The sequence below is a fragment of the Dipodomys merriami genome, unplaced genomic scaffold, assembly GCF_024711535.1.
Source record: "Dipodomys merriami isolate MVZ:Mamm:240054 unplaced genomic scaffold, mDipMer1.0.p SCAF_28, whole genome shotgun sequence".
Lineage (NCBI taxonomy): Eukaryota > Metazoa > Chordata > Mammalia > Rodentia > Heteromyidae > Dipodomys > Dipodomys merriami.
In genome coordinates, this window is record NW_027204270.1 from 8,465,642 (window position 1) to 8,485,941 (window position 20,300).

At 43.0% G+C, this 20,300-nt stretch overlaps 1 pseudogene; it reads left to right on the forward strand.

Moving 5' to 3' along the window:
- Positions 1–4,063: 4,063 nt before the first annotated feature.
- LOC138838452 (arylacetamide deacetylase-like 4 family member 1) lies at positions 4,064–13,897 on the forward strand (annotated as a pseudogene).
- The last annotated feature ends 6,403 nt before the right edge of the window (positions 13,898–20,300 follow it).

Here is a 20,300-nt window from a genome sequence, read left to right on the forward strand (position 1 = left end):
CCTTTCTTCTGCTCACTCCCCTCTCTCTGAGCACTCGCCTCTTGGCTGGTGTGGGTCTCTTGTGCAAACAGCTTGGAGGCCGAGCTCTCCAGTTGGTTGGAGAGCCCGCGGTGTTTCCGGTCTTGGCCCCGCCCTCTCAGTGCTGATTGGATTTGTATTTCTTTCTTTTTTTTTTTTTTCCGGTCGGGTCTTGGGCCTGAACTCTGGGCCTGGGTGCTGTCCCTCAGCTCTTCAGCTCAAGGCTAGCGCTCTACCACTGGAGCCACAGCGCCACTTCTGGCTTTTTTCCTTTTGCTTATGTGGTGCTGAGGAAATCGAACCCAGGGCTTCATGCATGCAAGGCCACCTTCCCAGCCCTGGATTTGTGTTTCTTTTATGGCCAGAGATGTTGAGCTTTCTTCACGTGTCTCTTGGCCATTCGTATTTCCTCTTCAGAGACGTCTGTCTTCAAGGCTTGAACCCACTTTTTAATGGGGTGGTTGTTTTATGGTGGGTTGTTTTGGGGGGAATTTAATTCTTAAGCTGTAGTCATAGTTTAGATATGAGGCCCATGTGTGTTGTATGGATATTGAAGATCTTCTCCCAGTCTGGCCAGTTCTTGCTGATGTATTTCTCAAGAACAGCGGAGGTTTAGGATGTGTCCTTTGCAGAAAACACATTCAATCCAGCGTGTCCACTCTTCTGAGCATGTGGAATCTTCAGCCACAAAGTGCTAACCAAACCCTCATATGACATCCTTATGAACATAGATCAGTCCTAATGCAAGTTTTCCACTACTGACCAAAGAAGCTACTGTCCTCCCCACTCTGCCTCTAGTTTTGAAAGAGCATGAACAACGCCTAGCTGTATTTCTGTGTATGATGGTGTTTTATTTGATCCTCCAGAGTGAAGATGCATAAAATGCTCTCTTTTGTATACTTCCTACCAGAGCACTGTACACTTTTATGAAGACAAAGAAATGTACTCTTACCTGTAGGCCTTAAGTTGTTTATGATATGTATAACCAACTTTTTATAATTCTTTTGATCTGTGGCAGAGTTTCTTCTGTGTGTTACAGTGTCACATCCTCCATGAAACAAGATTTCTGAGTATCATGATAAAAAAATGTTGATTTTACTTGGAGCAGTAGAATTGATTTCTGACACATCTGCTCAACAAGAAGTTCCACTTTTAAATGTTTTCTAAATTTAAATATAGAACCCCAGTTTTTGGTGTGTGTGTGTGTGTGAATTCTGGGGCTTGAATTCAGGGCCTGTGCACTGTCCCTGAGCTTTTTGCTCAAGGCTAGCAGTACACCTGTGGAGATACAGTTTCACTTCAGGCTCTTCTGGTGATTAATTGGTGATAAAAGACGTGGACACTTTTCTGCCTTTGCTGGATTTGGACCAAGCTCCTCAGATCTCAGCCTCCTGAGCTGGTATGTGTACTGGTATGAACCACTAGCACCAGAAAAGAGCCCATGTTTTATACTTCAGAATCCCCTTAGGACATAAGATTTGCACATTAAAACCCAAGGACTTAACCAAGTCAGTCTTCACAGCCATATTATAGTCTATCACATACGTGATTTCTTGTATTAATTTTGTCTCAATGTTGACCAAGAAGGAAGCAGACAGCACACAGGAATTTGAACAGAGAAACTGAATATAAAGAATATTTTCCTTACCAGAGAAGATTGAAGAGGTAGGTTCCTGGATTTGAAACATAACAAAACAAACAGGAAAAAGATACTTTTAAGGAAGCACAGATGTAAGGAATAACCACAATAGACAGAGAACTTGGCATCAATGTGTATTCCCTGCAGAGCATGAGCACAGAGGTGCTAGGTTTGGAAAATACACTGAAGAATGAAGAGGAAGTCTTCCTTGAGTACCTTTTAGCTGCATGTGAAAATACATAAGAGACTAGGCTCAGATAGGATGAGAGAGCACCTGTGAGTGACATGAGCAGATAGCTAGTTCTTTGACTATCAGCATCTACTTCATTAGCTTCTCCTTCCCCAGAGTATGTCTATGGCCTCTGGAAGTTTCTTGAGAAACAAAGATAGACCAATTGAGAAACAAAAGTAAACAAAGAAACCAGCTTGTTTGTTTGCAAATTGATCTGCAACCACATTTGTGCACCACCTGAGGGTAGATGGATGCCACCAAATAGACTAATCAGGGGTGACCAGAAAAGAGAAAGACATCAGTGGGATTGTGGGAGCACAATCTGGTACTTTTCTTTCCAAGAATCAGAGTGGTATCTTAGTAGATCTCTGTTCATCTTTGTTTCTGGTGGCTGTGTACAAGTAGGTATTTTAACAATTTGATGGACACCTGCCAAACCATTTTATTCACAATGACCCGATGACAAGAAACTTGACTGTGATCTTAGGCCAACGCTGACTACCCCATCATCTTGGCCTAGTTGATTCCCCTTTGCCAATGGAGGAAAGGATTTCCCTAATATTCTACATATTCTTCCCTTTCTTCCTTTGTATATAGTTTTAGTGCTAATATATCCATTCCTAACGTTTTTCCTTTTGAAAACAATGTCTGACATGTTACATTTCAATTTTTTACTTAAACTATTCTTACTTCAAGCCCATCACATTAATTCATTTACTGAGTGATTATGTAATACCCTATAGCAACCTAAAATTCTGGAGACCACTATTCACTCTAGTCCAGATTTTCTATCCATTGCCCATCTATGAAGTTATTAAAGGAATCTGCTGATTATTTCCAAGCTGTGCTCAGGTGCTTGGGTTCACTTACAAGAGTATCTCTAAAGTAGCTCTGGTAAAGCAGATCATCATAGCAGTAGAAGGATATGACAGAGGGAAGGTGATCACAGGGGAAGTAGGAGGGAAAGGGCCAGGGATAGCACAACAGTTTATAATAGGCAGGCATTCACCTCCTTTCTCCATATAAGACCCAACTATTACCACAAAGATAGAAATGTGGTGTCTGTTGCTGGGGATTGAACCAAAAGCCTCATGCATGCATGCATGCATTCTCCACTTCAGCCATACTACCAGCTACTGACTTTATTAGTAGACAATTTGAAATTCAATAAGGCCACTGGTTGAGAAGATAATTTCCACTGAAAATACACCTTGTTCTTCACAGTTCCCATGAGGGAAGCATTCAATCTGGGACAGGCACAAACAATGAAGCAATGTCTGCTCAGAGGCGGAAAGATAGGAAGCAACATGCAAAGAAGTTTCTATGGTGTGTCTATATATAGGAAGACAAAAGCAAGCCTGAGTCACCTGAGTGACAGTGGGTGGCTGAAATGATTTCAGTCCAAACCAGAGCAATCATGTTGCCCTTGGTTGTCTAGTCCCTGTTCAATGACTACTCATAGCAGTGGATAGTGGCTTAGCAATGAGGAGCCCAGAATGTTGGTGGTTGAGAGTGTGGGGTCTAAACTTCTTGGATTATGTATGAAAAGTGTACTCATAGGTAAGCTGTTTGCGGTCTCTCAAGCCAAGGAATTGCTGTCCCTTTTGGATCAGCAAGGCCATACATGTCTAAACATGACTATAAAAAAACAGGTCACTAATATAAAGACTAATTGTGAGGTTAGTTTTTAGTTTACCATACCCGGGAATTGAGGAGGAAGAGCAAGACTGGGGTAAGGGTGATTGTTCTTCCTCTTTTACCATGGCACAGACACAATCTTGCTAATCTCTGATTTTCCAAATGAGAGGAGAGATACAGGGCTCCTTACAGGACTCCCTCAATGTTTCCTCATCTCTGAGTAGCCGGGCCATGGATTCTCAGCATCTCACAAAAGCCTTTTTACCACTATCTGCCCCTCTCCTGACCACATTGCAGAATATTATGGTAGTGTGATAATACACAGCCTTGACCTGGAACCAGGTGCCTGGGCTTCACAGATGTTGGGCCACAACGTGTCCAGGGAAGAATCTGATGCAATCTGTTTTCTCATTTTTCAATGTGGAAAAATTTTTATCTTCGGTGATGACCCAGATTTTGCAAGTTATAAAGGTAATCTTAGTAACTTCTCTAGGTGGCAGGAGTTCCTCAGCCCATTCTGAAGGAAGCAGGACGCCATGATTGCTTTGTAGGTGATCTTTCTCACTGTTGGTTACATCCTGGTCCTGGGGTTCAGCTTGTGGATTCTCATAAAATATTGGACGTTTATTGATGTTATCCCTGCAATCGTCCACACCATGAATTTCGGATTATGCACCCCTTTGGCCACCTAAAATCACATGGGTTATGTTGTTTTTTTAATTATTGTATTATACCAAAGTACTGTGAAGTGAAGCCTTAGGACAGCATTTTGCAAAAAGTCCCATAGTCTATAATTTCAGGCTAATACATATTGATCAATCAAAAGATGCCACACCTTTTGCTCTAGGCTCATTGTGGAAAAAAAAAAAGCAGTGTGATGGCCATAAAAATGAGCCTTGACTGTCCTGTGTCCACTCACCAAACAGGCAGTTAACAGAAGAAACTCATAGAGTAGGTTCTAAAAAGAAAGAATCTGTGGTTTTTGGAGTTAGACAAGAGTTGGTATAGTGACTAGTGGTCCTACCATTGCAGGACAGCATGGGTTAAACAGTCCATAGCAAACTGTGTAAAACACATCCTGTTACTCATATATCACTTAGGCAAGTGAGGGTATAAGAGTTGGTGGCTGTTGATCTGTTTTGGAAGATTGGAACCAGCAGTTATTCACCAGAGAAATGAGGTTAAAATCTCCTGGACAACGGTTTGCTACCAGTGAAATTCCTTCATAAAACTGGGGAGGATAAAAAATGTTATCTGTAATCTAAAAGCATGTGTCCTTGAACTTTGAAACTTAGCTAAGACATAGAACAAGAAGAGAAATGCATCATGTTAACACTTGAATTTATTTAATGTGACAGTACTTGGGTTAGAACTCAAGGCCTCATGTCCTCACTCAGCTTCCTTGCTCATGTTTGGTGATCTATTGCATGAGCCACACCTTTACTTCACCATTTTGTTGTTTCATTGGAGGAAAAGGAGGTCTCCCAGATTTTCCTGTCTATGCAGGATTCCAGTCATGATTTTCTGAATCTCATTCTCTTAAGTAGTTAAGATTAGAAGCATAAGGCTTCTAATGTTACTCATTTTATGTGGCTGATAGCTATTTGTCTAAAGCATCGGAAGTAGTTAGGCATGAGAGATCAATGCCATCCTAAAAAACAATAATAAAGATGTAGAGAAGACAAAGGAAGCAGAGTATACTTTGGTGGCAGAATATTATGTGAGAGTATGTCCAAGGGGTGCTTGTGGAATATCAAATTGTTTATCTATCTATACATATCTACTGAGATAAATATTGATACATATAGATATGTTGGTATAAAGATATAAGTTGATACACAACTATGGACAGGGTAGAGTCTGTGTTGTCTTAGTCTGCCTTTCTGCCCCAGGATGTTAAGTGTTATTAGGGAGATCAGAAGGCCTTCAGAACTTTCTAGGTCTTTGGGGTCCTCCAGTGAGATAGGAGGCCATATAGCAAGTCAAAAGGCACCTAAAATGGAAACCATGTTACAGTTCTCATTGTGATCATGAATCTGTGTCATGCATAACCAGCCAAACTCACCGACTCAGCCTCAGCCTATGTAGTATAGCTGATCAGAAAGCAGATGTACCATCACTATGAGAAATTTATAGCTACCAGAGTCCATTGCCTGTAACTTAGCATTGCCATAGCATCAGGGTAACCCCAGAGTGCCTTCATCTCACTTGGAACATAACATTGTCCCTGACAAGAAAGGGCAGATGCTGAAGAAATCATGAAAAAGGCAAATCATCTTTGCAAAGTTCATTCTGTGCAGATTTCATGCACTCTGAAAACCCTGCTGTTCTGAAGAGGGCACCACCAGGAAAGGTGAAGTTGAATCACCTCATTCAAGGCTGAGGCAGCAGTACAGCAGCCTTCACATGTGGAGTAGAGTTTCCAAGTCTGGGGATGCAGGGCCGAATTTGCAGCAGGTTCATAGTCAATCTTTGTCTTTGCAGTGATATGTATGGAAAAAGAGGACCCTAAGAGTTGTGTCTTATGACTTTAGTGGTGTGAATTTTCTCCTATGTGTATACAGGGTATGAGTGAAGCAATAAAGGAAGACTCTATTTGACTTCAGTAATGAGGTACAGGTTGGTAGAAATAATGTAAAAATCAGATTTGATCCAAGGCAAGTAGCAACAAGAATTACATCTGATGAGAATGATTAGCTTTCCTGGATTTCTTGCTTCCCAGTTCTTACAATTACTTGACAAGCATCAATATCCATAAACCTTAGGAGAAACTGATGAACTCATCTCCCCATGGAAGCAGGTGCACACAGACTGACACTGGTTCCAAAATGGCTCATATAGCTCATTGAAAGAAACTGAGTCTTGAGATAACTGAAATTTGTCTCCAACTCTCCTCCAGGGGTGTATACTTGAGAAGCTAAGAATTTGCTCCATGCCCAGCTTTTATCAATTTGCACTAAATCTACTGCCAATATGGAAGGACCCTAGAGTGGTGGTGACCAACCTGCGATTTGGGACAATCAGCGTGAGGCTGTTCCAGCCGAAGGCAGTGTCCTCCTGCCCTCATCGAGGCGTCATCTTCTACCACGGAGGGGCTGCAGTGATAGGCAGCCTGGGTAAAGAGCTTTCCTGTGGTGTGAGGTCATGGAGGAAGGGCCTCATTACCCATCAGCCTCATCTAGCTATCCAGTGACCCCTGGGAGGGGCCAATTCTAGCAGTCAATGCAGCTCCGTGGAGCTCCACCAAGTAGAGTTGAGGAACACATCATCAGTGGAATTGCAACTTCCTGGCAATGTTTTTCACAATATGGTCCCTCAATGCAGGTGCAGGTCAGGATATCCCCAAAGGGGCTTCTAGATACATGGCTATGACTCCTCCCTTCCTTTCCATTACTGCCTTTATCATATCCTCTCTGCCTGTAGAACCTGTGACAAACCCCTGCATTAATCACAGTGGGTCACCCAGAGACACTAATTCCTCACAAAAATCAATAGATAAAATAGTTAATCTTCCTCCTTCTGATCCCAACTCCTTAGTCCAAACTTCTACTCCAAAGTCTATTTCAGATGCCTGTGCCTTCTAGGGTCTCAATTTACCCTATTGTAAAATAAGCATTGCAGAAGTTAAGCCTCATGGCCCATTTGATCTATGACATGTGGTAAATTGTAGATAGATATCTGGCTTTGCCTACACAGAGCTTCACAGTGTTATTTCAGAGGAGACAATAATAGGACACAGACAGTCTGTTATCCAGAGGCCTACAACAGCAGCTGCTCTCAGTGGGGCTGTGGTGGCAAGTGTTTGTCCCCATCATGGCCTGAACTCTGTTGTTCCTGTCTTGCAGATATGTACCAGAACACGTGCAGTTTCATGGCCCTGAAGACAGACTCAGTGGTGCTCTCAGTGGGGTAAGTGGAATAAGAGGGGTAGGGTAGCAGCCATAGCAGTCCAGGAGGAGGATGTACAAGATCCAGGAGTCCTGACCACAGGTTCCCTTTTATACATTCACTCCCAGCCAGCGGTAAAGTGCTATACGATATCAGAAGGGTGGAAAATCCTCACCAACACTGGGCATGCAAGGATCATCTGTGGTGGAGTAAACACAAGATTGCATCCCTCCAGTTTATAAAGTCTCCATCACTTTAAGAAACACAGAAGGAATGTATCTTATGGAGAAATAGGATTTTAGTTTTGCTCACTCTTTGAGGAGTTTAGTCCATGCAGGTTAGCAAGCTTGTTTAATTTCTAGGTCCCTCTGTTAAGGTATGTCACGATTGTGGCAAGAGGACATGACAGAGCCTAGGTGCTTACACAATTGTAGTCAGGAAGCAGAAAGAGACAGGAATGTATCAGAAATAAGACACAATATCAACACAGTTACCTACTTTCTACAAGTAGCACCCAATTCTCTTTATGTCCAAATAATACCCTGAAATTATTAATTCATCAGTGGATTCATTCATTTTTGAATTCAGAAACTTCTTTGTCCCATAACGTGGGGCTGGGAAAGTGGCTCAGTGTAGAGTGCTTGCCTTGTAAGCATGAGGTTCGATTCCTAAGCACAACAGAAGCAGGAAATGCTGGAAGTGGCACTGTGGCTCATGTGGTAGAGCACTGTACTTCAGCTGAAGAGCTGAGGGATGACAGTGCCCAGGCTCAGAGTTTAGGCCCCCAAGACACATAAAAATTATAATAATTGGTTCCAATAACTATAGAACAAACATTCATGAGATTTTAGGGACACCATGTATCCACACCAGAACATTTGCCATGGACTGCAAAGGCTCATAGACATCTCACAATGTAAAAGATTTTGGTCCTTGTCCAATAGTCCTCAAAGTCTTACTAGTTGCAAAATTATTCAAAAGTTCAAGTACAGGGAGGGTCTGAGTATGTGGCTTAGCTGGAGAGTGTTTGCCTAACATGCTTGAAGACCTGGGTTTGATTCCTCAGCACCACATAAAGCAGAAAAAACCAGAAGTAGCACTGTGGCTCAAGTGGTGGAGTGTTATCCCGGAGGTGAAGAGCTGAAGTACAGTGCCCAGGCCCAGAATTCAGGCCCCACAACTGACAAAAAAAGCTCAAGGACAGTGAGGTGAGTGCCCAGGCCCTGAGCCTCAGGACTGGCCAAAAAAGTTCAAGTCCAAAGTCGTTTCTGAGACTCAAAATAAGTTACTATCATGGGTCCTTGAAAACTTAAGAGCAAGTTAAATTCTTTCAAGGTGAAATGAGACAGAGTAAATATTCCCATTCCAAAAGAGAAGTAGGGGATTTCCAGAGCAAGAAGAGACAGAGCAAGATCCAACCATAGCTGGGAAAGCATTAAGCCATGTGGTTCCCGTTCCACCATCTGGAACAAGAGTTGTGTGGTGTGATCTCCAAATGTTCCTGTGGGCTGTGTGATTAAAACCCAACTCTTCTGTGTTGAGCTGGCTCTCATCACTGCCTGAAGATTTACTTAGCATATAACCCATTTTCCTGACATCATCAACTTCTTTGTGTCTCCACTGCAGCATAGCTTCACTCTCACACCTTCCACCACCAATTACCCAACTCAAAGACTACCTGCCTGCGGGGACTCCAACACTGCTCTGCTTTGCCTCGCTTCTCAGGCTTTCCCTTGAATTCTCAATGGAAGTATACAACACTATCCAGAGTAGTCGTGGATGATGCCAGAAATTGTGTACCAACAGCCTATGGAGTAGCTGGTCCTCTGTGGATCACTGTGACATTAGCCAACTTGCATGAGTTACTGACCATGGTAAAATGAATCCTAGAGACAGAACTTCCTATATGTCCTACGGAAGGAAGGTGCTCAAGTGTGAGTATAAACTTTCACACTTGATCACCTAAACGGATGGGGTCTGGACCATGTTTTTTTTTTTTTCTTTTTGTAAGTCCCAGGGTTTGAACACTTGGCTTGGGCAATGCCCCTGTTCTCTTTAGCTCAAGGTGAGCATTCTACTTCTTGAGCCACAGGGCTACTTACTGTTTTCTGGTGGTTTATTTGAGCTCACGGACTTTCCTTCCCAGGCTGACTTTGAACTGCAATTGTCAGATCATAGCCTCCTGAGTAGCTAGGATTTCAGGCAAGAGTCACTGGCGCCCATCTCTGGACAGTTCCTGAGATACTCTCAAGGGATGTTTCCTATTCCTTAAGCAAAATGTTGTTTCCTTTTACTTAACTATTCTCTTTACTCAACTATTCTCTTTAACAGCCATATTCAATATGTATAACAGTTTTCATAATAGTTTTCTGGAAAACAGTATCTAGTTTTCCAAAGTTCCTGCTTAGTCTCTTTGTTTATAATTATCTCTATCTCCCACAAAGTCTCAAGGTATGGACAAAATGGAGTGTTTTTGCTATAATGTTACATGAATGGCATTTAATCCAATTCCCAACAGAATGGTGTCTCCACCTCAGACCTCATGAGCACAATCTGTTATGTCAACATTCCTATCAGCATTCCAGGCTTCAGAACTTCTCCCAGAATCACCTACTTACCTCTAGTTCCATACATGGGGGCCTTGCACCTTACATAGCGAAATTTTCAATATTCCTTTCACAGACCAGTTCCTAGGGCTTAAGTGTGGCCATGGCAACCATCCTGCTTCTCAGCACATCAGTTCACAGAAGTGTCCTCACACTAACCACTTTGTAAAGAGTTATTTTAGTTCATGGTCCCAGAAATATCAACTCATAGCCAGTTTGCTACACTGATATGGATTGATCATAAGGTCAAAAACCAAAGCAAGGGGCTGGGAAGGTGGCTCAGTGGTAGAGTACTTACTTGCCTTGTATGCATGAGGCCCTGGATTTGATTCCTCGGCCCCACATAAGCAAAAAGGAAAATGCCGGAATTGGTGGTGTGGCTCAAGGGGTAGAGCACTAGCCTTGAGCTGAAGAGCTGAGGGACAGCACCCAGGCCAAGTTCAGACCCTGCAACCGGACCCCTCCACCCCAAAATGAAAAACCAAAGCAAAATTCTCATAGGGTAGTTTTGAAAGAAGATAGTGAGACTCAGTGTCCAGAGACAAGGTATACTTGAATAGCACCATCAGTAATCTACTTCTTGTAACTAGGGCTTATAAACACTGCCTATAATGCTGAGAGATTGTGAGTCAAGAAGTGTTCCATCCATTGTTGAAATAAGAGCCTCACCTTCTTGTTACCAGACTGGCATCTCAGTTGGGTGCCATTCTAGGTTCACCTAATTTCCAGCAAAGTATTGAATAAGACATACATGACCTGTGATGCCAGCTATGCAGGTGACTGAGATCTGAAGATTATAGTTCAAAGCTAGCACAGGTAGAAATGTCTTTGAGACTCCAATTACCTGGCAGAAATGCCAGATGTGTACCTGTGGCTTTAGTGCTACATTGGTAACCTTGAGAAAAAGAAGCTTAAGGACATCCCTGAGTTGAGGTACCAAAACAAAACATTACACACATGAGTAATGAGAGAAGCAGAAATTCATTTCAGGGAAAGTGGCCTATAGTGAGTAAGCTACACTCCCCAGGTAGCCAGTGAACCTGAGCAAGAGAGAGGCAAGGCCAGAGAAAGGTTGAGTGGAATATTAGGCTGTTTAAACCGAGGGAAAGGGTGGGGAATTTTACCAAAGGACAGATGCTTTGTCATGGGACTGATTTGAGTGGCTGGTGGTGATAGTATAATAGTTATGTAACTGTGTGTCTGTCCTAACAATGGATTCTGGTACAATAATATTAATGGTATGTAGCACATAAACATAGGAGTTAATTTTAGGGGGGTTCTTCCCAGATTTCTTAAGAATACCCTGGCAGTGCACTGTGCTTATGATGTGACAAGAAGTGGAATTTTATTTAGTTAACCAATCAAAACTGTTTGCCAAATGTACTTTCTGATTGTTTTAAAGGTATAAAGTCAAGAGCAAATTAATAGACTGCTCTTACAAGTGACTACAGAACAACAGATCCTGGTTTCTCTGTCTGATTCAATCAGGTCATGTCTCAAGGATTGGCTCTAGGATTTAGAACACAAGACTTGGATGAATGAGCCTTTCCAACATACCTCCTATCCTAATTGTAGAATGACTGAGCTATTAGGGAATACTCGAGAGATCTTTTGCAAATGAACCCTAAGAGCAGTTAAGATGTTAAGTAATCTTAGTAAAATTAAGGGGAAAATTTTCACAAGTATACGAAAAGTCTGCTAATATCCTGGAGAATTTAAAAAACAAACACCACATCAATATTTTAAAATTCACCTAGACGCAAAGCAAAAATGTAAAAAGAAAAGGACAAAATAAGGTGATCTGAGGGTAGCATGTCTTTCAGGGGAGATATGGATGAAGATGGTAAGGAAGCAGCATTGTCTGCAGGCCTAGGTCAATGTCCTGTTCACTGTATACCATCCTTGATGGTTCTACAGGTTGACAATTCTTTTAAACACCTACTTATTTACCTACCCATGTACCTTCCCATGTACTTGCTTACCTGCGTATGTACATATTCCCCTACCTAACCACTTCTAAGAATGCAGAGATGAATGTGGAGAGTAACTAAGAACAAATCACTGTTCTTGGAGAAATCAACAAATCATTGGAATAAAGAAAGAACAGGCATTGGTCAATATGATTCTGTATCTAAGTCTAAAAGGTCATGACGAGTCAGTGTGATACAGTTTAGAGAAGGGAGTGAGTGATGTTTTCAAGAAGACTATAACGTTATGCCTCCCTGATGGACTCATTCCATTTGGATTTCCTCTGCATGAGGCGCCATGGCAGCTGTAGGACTCCAGTAAGTTACTAAGCATTTCTAGACTATTTTGAAATCACTAAGGAGAGCAAAATCTTTACCGTGTCAAGACTTGATCTCAACTGGCTACTATAGTATCTGAGCTTCTAACATAATAGTTCCATGATCAAAAGCCTTGGAGAAAATAAAATTGCCTCATAGACACCACGGCAAGGTGTCCTCGAGTACCTGCACTGATGGCTGCGAGGAATTTCCCCGTGTGTTGTTATAGCAGATACTTGCAGAGATCTGGCCCATGGATCAGAGCAGATTGATGGGCAGCTTTGGAATTATACAGGGAAAAAAGGAGCTTAGGACTTACCAGAGGGTGCCATAGGACCAGTTGAAGAGAAGATGGCTGAGAGAAGTTTCAATTCAGAAATAAGTTCTTCCTTCTTACTTTACCCCTCTTCTTTCCTGTTTATTTCTCTGTGAAAAAAAAAAACCAATTTCACTAGGACACCAATTATACTTCTCCAAGGCTGCTGAAAGGCTGTGAGACCACCAGTAGCTGAAGTGTCTCCCTACCCCCATCATTGTGTATTTTCTGTTACCAAAGCCAACAGATTGGAAGTTTCAGAAACCTGGGTTTGTTTGCCTGTGGAAGCAGATAGGGGTTTGGATTGGGAACTTCAGCCACGCTGACTCTAAGCAGCTTCTTCATATGCACACACAGAATAGATGGGAATCCACATGTTTTTTGGCTACACACTGTCTGAGGATTTTATCAGAAGTGGTCTCCTCAGTGTGGTAGAGGACGTTGTTCAAATGGCATCTTCTAACCCTCTACTCACTAGGGTACTGGGTTTCCTTTTTCCTCCACAGGTACCGCAAGCTTCCTGACTACCACCACCCAGTCTCTTTCAGGGATTGTCTTAATGCCACCATCCACTTCCTGAAGACACTAGACATCTATGGGGTGGACCCCTCCCGGGTTCTGGTCTCTGGAGACAGCATTGGAGCTACCATTGTGGCATTCGTCAGCCAGGCCTTGGTGGGCAGAACAGATATTCCAAAGATACGGGGACAGATTTTGGTTTACCCTGTCCTCCAGAGCATCAATTTTCAGTTACCATCATATCAACAGAACAAAAATGTCCCATTTCCCACCAGAGATGTCATTATATGTTTCTGCCGATATTTGACAATTGACCCCTCCTGGAAAGATGCCTTGTTAAAAGGTGATTGTGTTCCTACCCATATCTGGGAGAAGTATAAGAAATGGTTGAGCGATGACAATCTCCCTAAAAGGTTCAGGTACAAGTATCAAGCAGAATTTCCCACACCTTTTAATGAGGCTGCCTATCTGGAAACCAGTCATGTTTTTGAGGTAGAAAATGCCCCCCTCATAGCCAATGACCAGATTATCACTCAGCTTCCAGGGGCTCTCATAGTGACCTGTGAGTAGGATGTCCTCCATGATGATTCCTTGCTGTACAAGAAGCGCCTAGAAGACCAAGGGGTCCCTGTGACCTGGGACCACGCAGAAGATGGTTTTCATGGATGCTTGCCATTATTTCCTAAAATTCTTCTCCATTTCTCCTGTTGTGAGAAAGTATTATCTGCCATAGTCAAATACTTAATGGAAATATGATGAAATTGTTGTGTGTCTGTGGTAATGAATTTACCTAATACCTACAAGCCCCTGGGTTTGATTTGTAGAACTGAAAACAGGAAAGAGAGAAAAGTAAACAAAAACTAATTTAAAAATCACAGCACCAAATAAACAGAAAGAAGAACTAAATGGTATATACAAGAGGCCCTGATGAAGATGAGCTCAGATGATCTCTCCACCAGTTCTACAACATTGAGGAAAATGATGCTATCAAAGGCAGACAACATGGCTTTGGGTTTGGTCTCTTCTTTGCAGCATAGAGGCCTGTGCAGAATAAATTGCACTTATGTGTCATGCTGTCACTGGGTGAATCATCCTCTTGATGGTCCAAAAGAGCCCAACTTGCAATGCCTCCAGCTGAGCTGTTAAACCAGTCATCCTTGGGTGGGACTTCAAAAAGAGGTCTTTATAAGAAAGAGAGAGAGAGAAGGAGCAAAGTGAGGAGAAATGGCAGCCAAAGGTGAGTTCTGATGAGCTTCAAGCTTTGTGTAGTTCAAGTCATTAATCAGAATTTTTGAGGTAGATCCCTGACTCTCAAGAACCAGATTCTAAGGGCCAAGGGATCCATGGGAAGTGCAGAGGGATGTGAATGTCCATCCCTAAGAGAGATTCCTTTCTCAGGAGAGCCTCTGTGTCCTGCAGGTGGTTAGAGAGTACATAGTCCTTGCTTCTCCAGTGTCAGTATCGCTGTTCATAGGTAACTGATGGGGACCTCTCATTGCATGCTGGGTCAGCCGCAGTAGTTGCTGCATGGCCAATGTGCAAGATGGGCATCTGTGAGAATCCCAGTCACATTGTGGTCCTGATGCATGGAAGAGATGAAGCTGGAGGATCTCTTCTATGCAACACCGTTTTTCTGTGTTCCCATGCTGTGTTAGTCACACTTTTCATTCCTAAAACTAATGCACAAAGAACCATTTAAGGGAGGAAGCATCGATGGGGGTCTGTGGGGTTCAGAGCTTTTCAGAAGAACAATCAATTGTGGTGGAGAGGATATTGCAAAGCTAGTTACATCACCGAAGTCAAGAAGCAGAAAGGAAAAAGAGAGGGGGGGATAGAGGGAGTGAGGGAGAGAGAATATTCACCCACTGGTTTTCTGTTTTTCTCTTTTTGTGAGTCTGCTCCCTTTGGGATATTGCATCCTAAATTCATATGAGTCTTTCTCCTTTATTTAATCCTCTCTAGGAACATCCTCACAGAGAACAATATGCTTTTCTAATCTCTCACACACCTCTCAATGCAATTAAGATGTCAATCAAGAATAATCAATATAAATAGTAATGATAACACACTTCTCTACTCCCAGAAGGCATGTGGTGGCATCATAGGCATAGCAAACTCTGGGAGAGACTAGGCTCCATAGCAACACCATGTCCCCAAATAATGAAGCACAGATCAATGGTAACAATCCCCTTTAGCCCCTATGATTGATGGAGGGAGTTGTCCTTTAGGCCTCTTGTGTCCACATGGTAGATCCAATTGTATTGGGCTCTTGAGAGTCTAAGCAGACATAGTTCATTGTTTACATATCAGCAGCTTCCTGAATATAGTGCCTGAGCTCTTTTGCTCAAGGCTAGCATTCTACCACTTTGATACACAGTTCCACTTCTGTATTTCTGGTGGTTAATTGGAGATAAGAAACTTATGGACTTTCCTGCCTAGGCTGTTTCAAATCAAAGTCCTCAGGTCTTAACCTCCTGAGTAGCTCGATTTATAGGCATGAGCCACAGGCCCATGGCTCCATTGGCATCCTTTCCTATGTACACAACAAATGCATCCCAAATTGGGTAACAACACAACACACTAATTATGTCTGGTTTCTGAAGCTCAAGGGTCTCACATAGCTCAACTTAGGTCTGGTTTATGGCTCCACTGGGCTTCTAGGAACAAGTTGGAGTTCTGTCTTAGTCTCAACTAGAAATGATCCATATCCAACCTTCAGTTGGTAGGTAGAGTATAGACCCCTATGTGAGAGACTGAGAGCCTGTGTTTCTTCTAGCTTGGGACTTGATGTCAGGTCTCCTGCCTTCTCAAATCCATTTAATCTTTTCTTCTTCTGACTTCCTCTAAATGGCTGCTTTTCCATAAAGATGCGTGAGGGAGAGGCACAGGGGTCTGCCTGAAGATCACCTGCGCAGAAGCCGCCTGAGGCACCAGACCGGCCTGACCGCGATTGCAACGACCCGGCAGGGGCGCCCAGGTCCCAGAGGCACAGGGGCTGCCTGCAGATCACCCGCACAGAAGCCGCCTGAGGCACCGGCGTCAGACCCACTGGACCTCTACAACCCGGCATCCAAGAGACACAGGGGGCTGCCTGCAGATCACTCGCGAAGAAGCCACCTGAGCGTGGACACTGTGGACCCGACAGCTTCGATAGAGGCAGAGACAGAAAAGAATCACACAGAGCCACCACTGCTCAGCCCAGCCCACAACCACCCCAACTGAACTCGGATTGCAACAGCAACTGACGACCTACACCACACAGAAACAACCAGCTCCAGGGTGAGTACCCCACAGGGGAAGTGTATCCCTCAAGGGAGACCAGAGCTGGAGGGAATCCCCAGACCCTGACCTAGACTCCCTAGCCCAACACCCGGACCACAGGACCCACTAAAACTGGGAACTGTTCGAGAGCTCCACCAGCCTGTGGAGCACCCTCTGCTGGCCAGGCCAAAGCAAGAGTGCCCCTGGAAGGGAGTTAAATGCCCAAGCCAGGAACAGCGCCCCTGGGTCAAGACTACCAACAGTAGAAGAAATTTGAACTGTGTCCTCCAGGTTGCATAACCTAGGTGGTATACACAGCAGCACAGGCCTAACGAGTGTGCTCCAGGCAGAGGCCAGAACCAGGCCCGGGGATCTGGCGCCTGAACAACACAACCAACTCCTCCCAACTGAAGTCAAAAGCTGAGCATACGCCTCAACAGAGGGGAGAAAATCAGGAAACAGCACTCCCCGGGAGGCACACCTGTGACAACAAAAGACCTGGAGACTCAGGACAAGAGAAGCCCAAACCCCACCAAAACTCCACCCATATACCCTAGGCTGGGAATTGGGCAACACAGGCTACCAGCACCTGATAGTAAGCAGGAGCTCAGGCTGATAAGGAGGCTCAGCAGTAGAGTGATAGTCTTGGATGTATGAGGCCCTGGATCTGATTCCTCAACATCACAAAAGCAAAAAGGGTCAGAAGTAGTGCTGTGGCTCAAATGGTAGGGTGCCAGCCTTGAGCTGAAGAGCTGAGGGACAGCACCAAAACCTAGAGTTCAAGGCCACAACCAGCCCAAAACAAACAAACAAAAACACATCAGGAGCCCATAGCAGACTCCAGTATTTGGGAGAGTGCATCCAGAGCATCTGATCTTCCCAAGAGCACCCGTAGGCGCTAACACAAGCAGTCTAGGCTGCTCAACCCTTCCAAAGACGGGAATTGCCAGCAATCTACAGCAGAGAGCCGAGAATCCTAAGTAGGTCAGAACAGCAGCTGGAAATAGGCTCCCAAGAGAACCCAGATCAGGCACAGACTCTCTCTACCAATACAGAATCAGCAACCAAGCAAAGACAGACACACCAAAACAAAATTGCAGAGCAGTCTCCTGAACCCCCATGTGAAAATCACAGAGAAAAATCACAAGTTTACCACCACCCAGGACAGCAAGCTCACTTCAAAAGCCAGCAGCCATGCAGGGGAGAGCCTCAGTGGGAGCAAAGCAGGAATGGAAGACAAAAGCTACATCCAAGGGTTGCTGGAGGCAATGACTCAAGAAATAAAGCGAGAAATTGATCAGAAATTGAAAGAGCACAAGGATGAACTATCAAAAGAGATACAGGATATCAAACAACAGTTGGATGCAAAAATAGAAGCTGTACAAACCTCAGTAAGAAGTGAGATAAACGCCAAATTAGAGGTAATACATACTGAGATCAGTACTATGAGAACCAACATTGAATCCATAAAGGGATCCATTTCCTCCATGCAAACCACAATAGAAGCCACGGTCAAAAGAGTGAATGAAATGGAAGGTAGAGTGTCAGATACAGAAAACAGAATACACCAACTGGACCAAAAAGTGACAGATATGGAAAAATCACTCAAATTAAACCAAAGGGAAATTCAAGAGCAAGCAGATAATGCCAAGAAATTTAACCTTCATATAATCAGAGTGGACGAAGGTGAGGAATTCCAGAGCAAGGAAATGCAACACCTATTCAACAAGATAATCAGTGAAAATTTTTCCCACCTCAAAAAGGAGCATCTTACCTACATTACAGAAGTGTATAGAACACCCAACAAGCAAGATCCCAGGAGAAACACTTCTAGACACATTATAGTAAAAATGATAGATCTGAATAATAAGGAAACAATCCTGCATGCAGCAAAAATGAAGAAGGAGATATACTACAACGGGGAAAAAATTAGAATCACTGCAGATCTCTCCACACAAACAATGAATGCAAGAAAAGCCTGGGAAAGCACCATATGAGCCCTGAAAGCCAATAACTCCCAACCCAGACTGATATATCCGGCAAAGCTAGCATTCACATTCGATGGAGAACTGAAAACTTTTAATAGCAAAGAAAAACTAAATGAATACATAAACATTAAGCCAGCATTACAAAGAATTCTAAGAGGGGGGACACAACCTGAAGACAACCAGGAACTGGGACCTGCCCCAAACAGGCATTACTCAAGGTCTAACTGAGCAAGCACAGGAGGAAAGGAAAGAAGAAAAACTCAGGAAAACGGAATGGCAGGGACAACAATGATCTCTCTATACTATCTCTTAATATTAATGGGCTGAATTCGCCAATTAAAAGAAAACGAACTGAGGACTGGATCAGAAAACAGGACCCATCCATCTGTTGCCTTCAGGAGACCCATCTCTCAGCCAAACATACAAACAAACTCAGAGTGAAGGGGTGGAACAGGATCTACCAATCAAACGCTCCCAGTAAGAAAGCAAGAGTAGCTATCCTGATATCTGACAAAATAAACTTTTCATTAAAATCAGTACAGAAAGACAAGGACGGACACTACATATTAATACAGGGAACAATCCAAGAGGATATAACCATCATCAACTTATATGCCCCAAATATTGGTGCACCCAGATATGTTAAACAAATGCTCTCAAACTTACAGAATAAAATAGATCCCAATACGATAATACTAGGAGACTTTAACACACCACTCTCACCAAAGGACAGGTCTACCAACCAGAGGATTGGCAAAGAAGCTACCGAATTAAGTGAGGCCATACTTCAAGCGGAATTAACTGACATCTACCGAGTATTTCACCCTAAAACAACACAGTACACATTCTTCTCAGCAGCTCATGGAACTTTCTCCAAAATAGACCATATCATAGTTCATGCAAGGAACTTAAGCAAATACAAAGGGATCAACATAATCCCCCGTATCCTATCTGACCACAGTGGAATCAAGCTAGCTCTCAATAACAAAGCATACCGCAGAAATTTCTCTAATACATGGAAATTGAACAGCACACTCCTTAACAAGGCCTGGGTATCGGAAGAGATCAGAGAAGAAATAAAGCATTTCCTATAACTCAATGAAAATGAAAACACCTCACAAAGAAACTTGTGGGACACAGTAAAAGCAGTCCTGAGGGGCAAATTTATTGCCCTCAGTGCCCACATCAAGAGAATGGAGACAGACCAAGTAAATAATATCATGTTGCAATTAAACCAGCTAGAAAAACAAGAAAAAATGGGACCTAAAGTTGCTAGACGAAGCCAGATAACCAAATTAAGAGCAGAGATTAACCAATTAGAAAATCAGAAAATCATAACCAAAATAAACCAAACAAAAAGCTGGTTCTTTGAAAAAATAAACAAAATTGATGGCCCATTGGCAAGATTAATTTAAAAAAGAAGAGAGGAAACCCATATTAACAGGATTAGGGATGCCACGGGAAACATCACAACACGTACCCAAGATATCCAAACAATTCTAACAGACTACTTTCAAAAGTTATACTCTCTAAAGGAAGAAAATCTGGCAGAAATGGATGCATTTTTAGAGAAATAAAAGTTGACCAAACTGAGCAAAGAAGAAGTTAACCAATTAAATAAGCCAATATCCTATAACGAGATACAGGAAGCTATCAAAAGTCTTCCAACAAAAGAAAGCCCAGGACCAGATGGATTCACAGCAGAATTCTATAAGACCTTTAAACAAGAACTAATACCCATACTCCTCAAGCTCTTCAGAGAAACAGAGAAGGAGAGAGCTATCCCAAACTCATTCTACGAAGCCAATATCACACTCATCCCCAAACCAGGCAAAGACCCAACCAAAAAGGAGAATTACAGGCCAATTTCCTTGATGAACACAGATGCAAAGAACCTTAACAAGATTCTT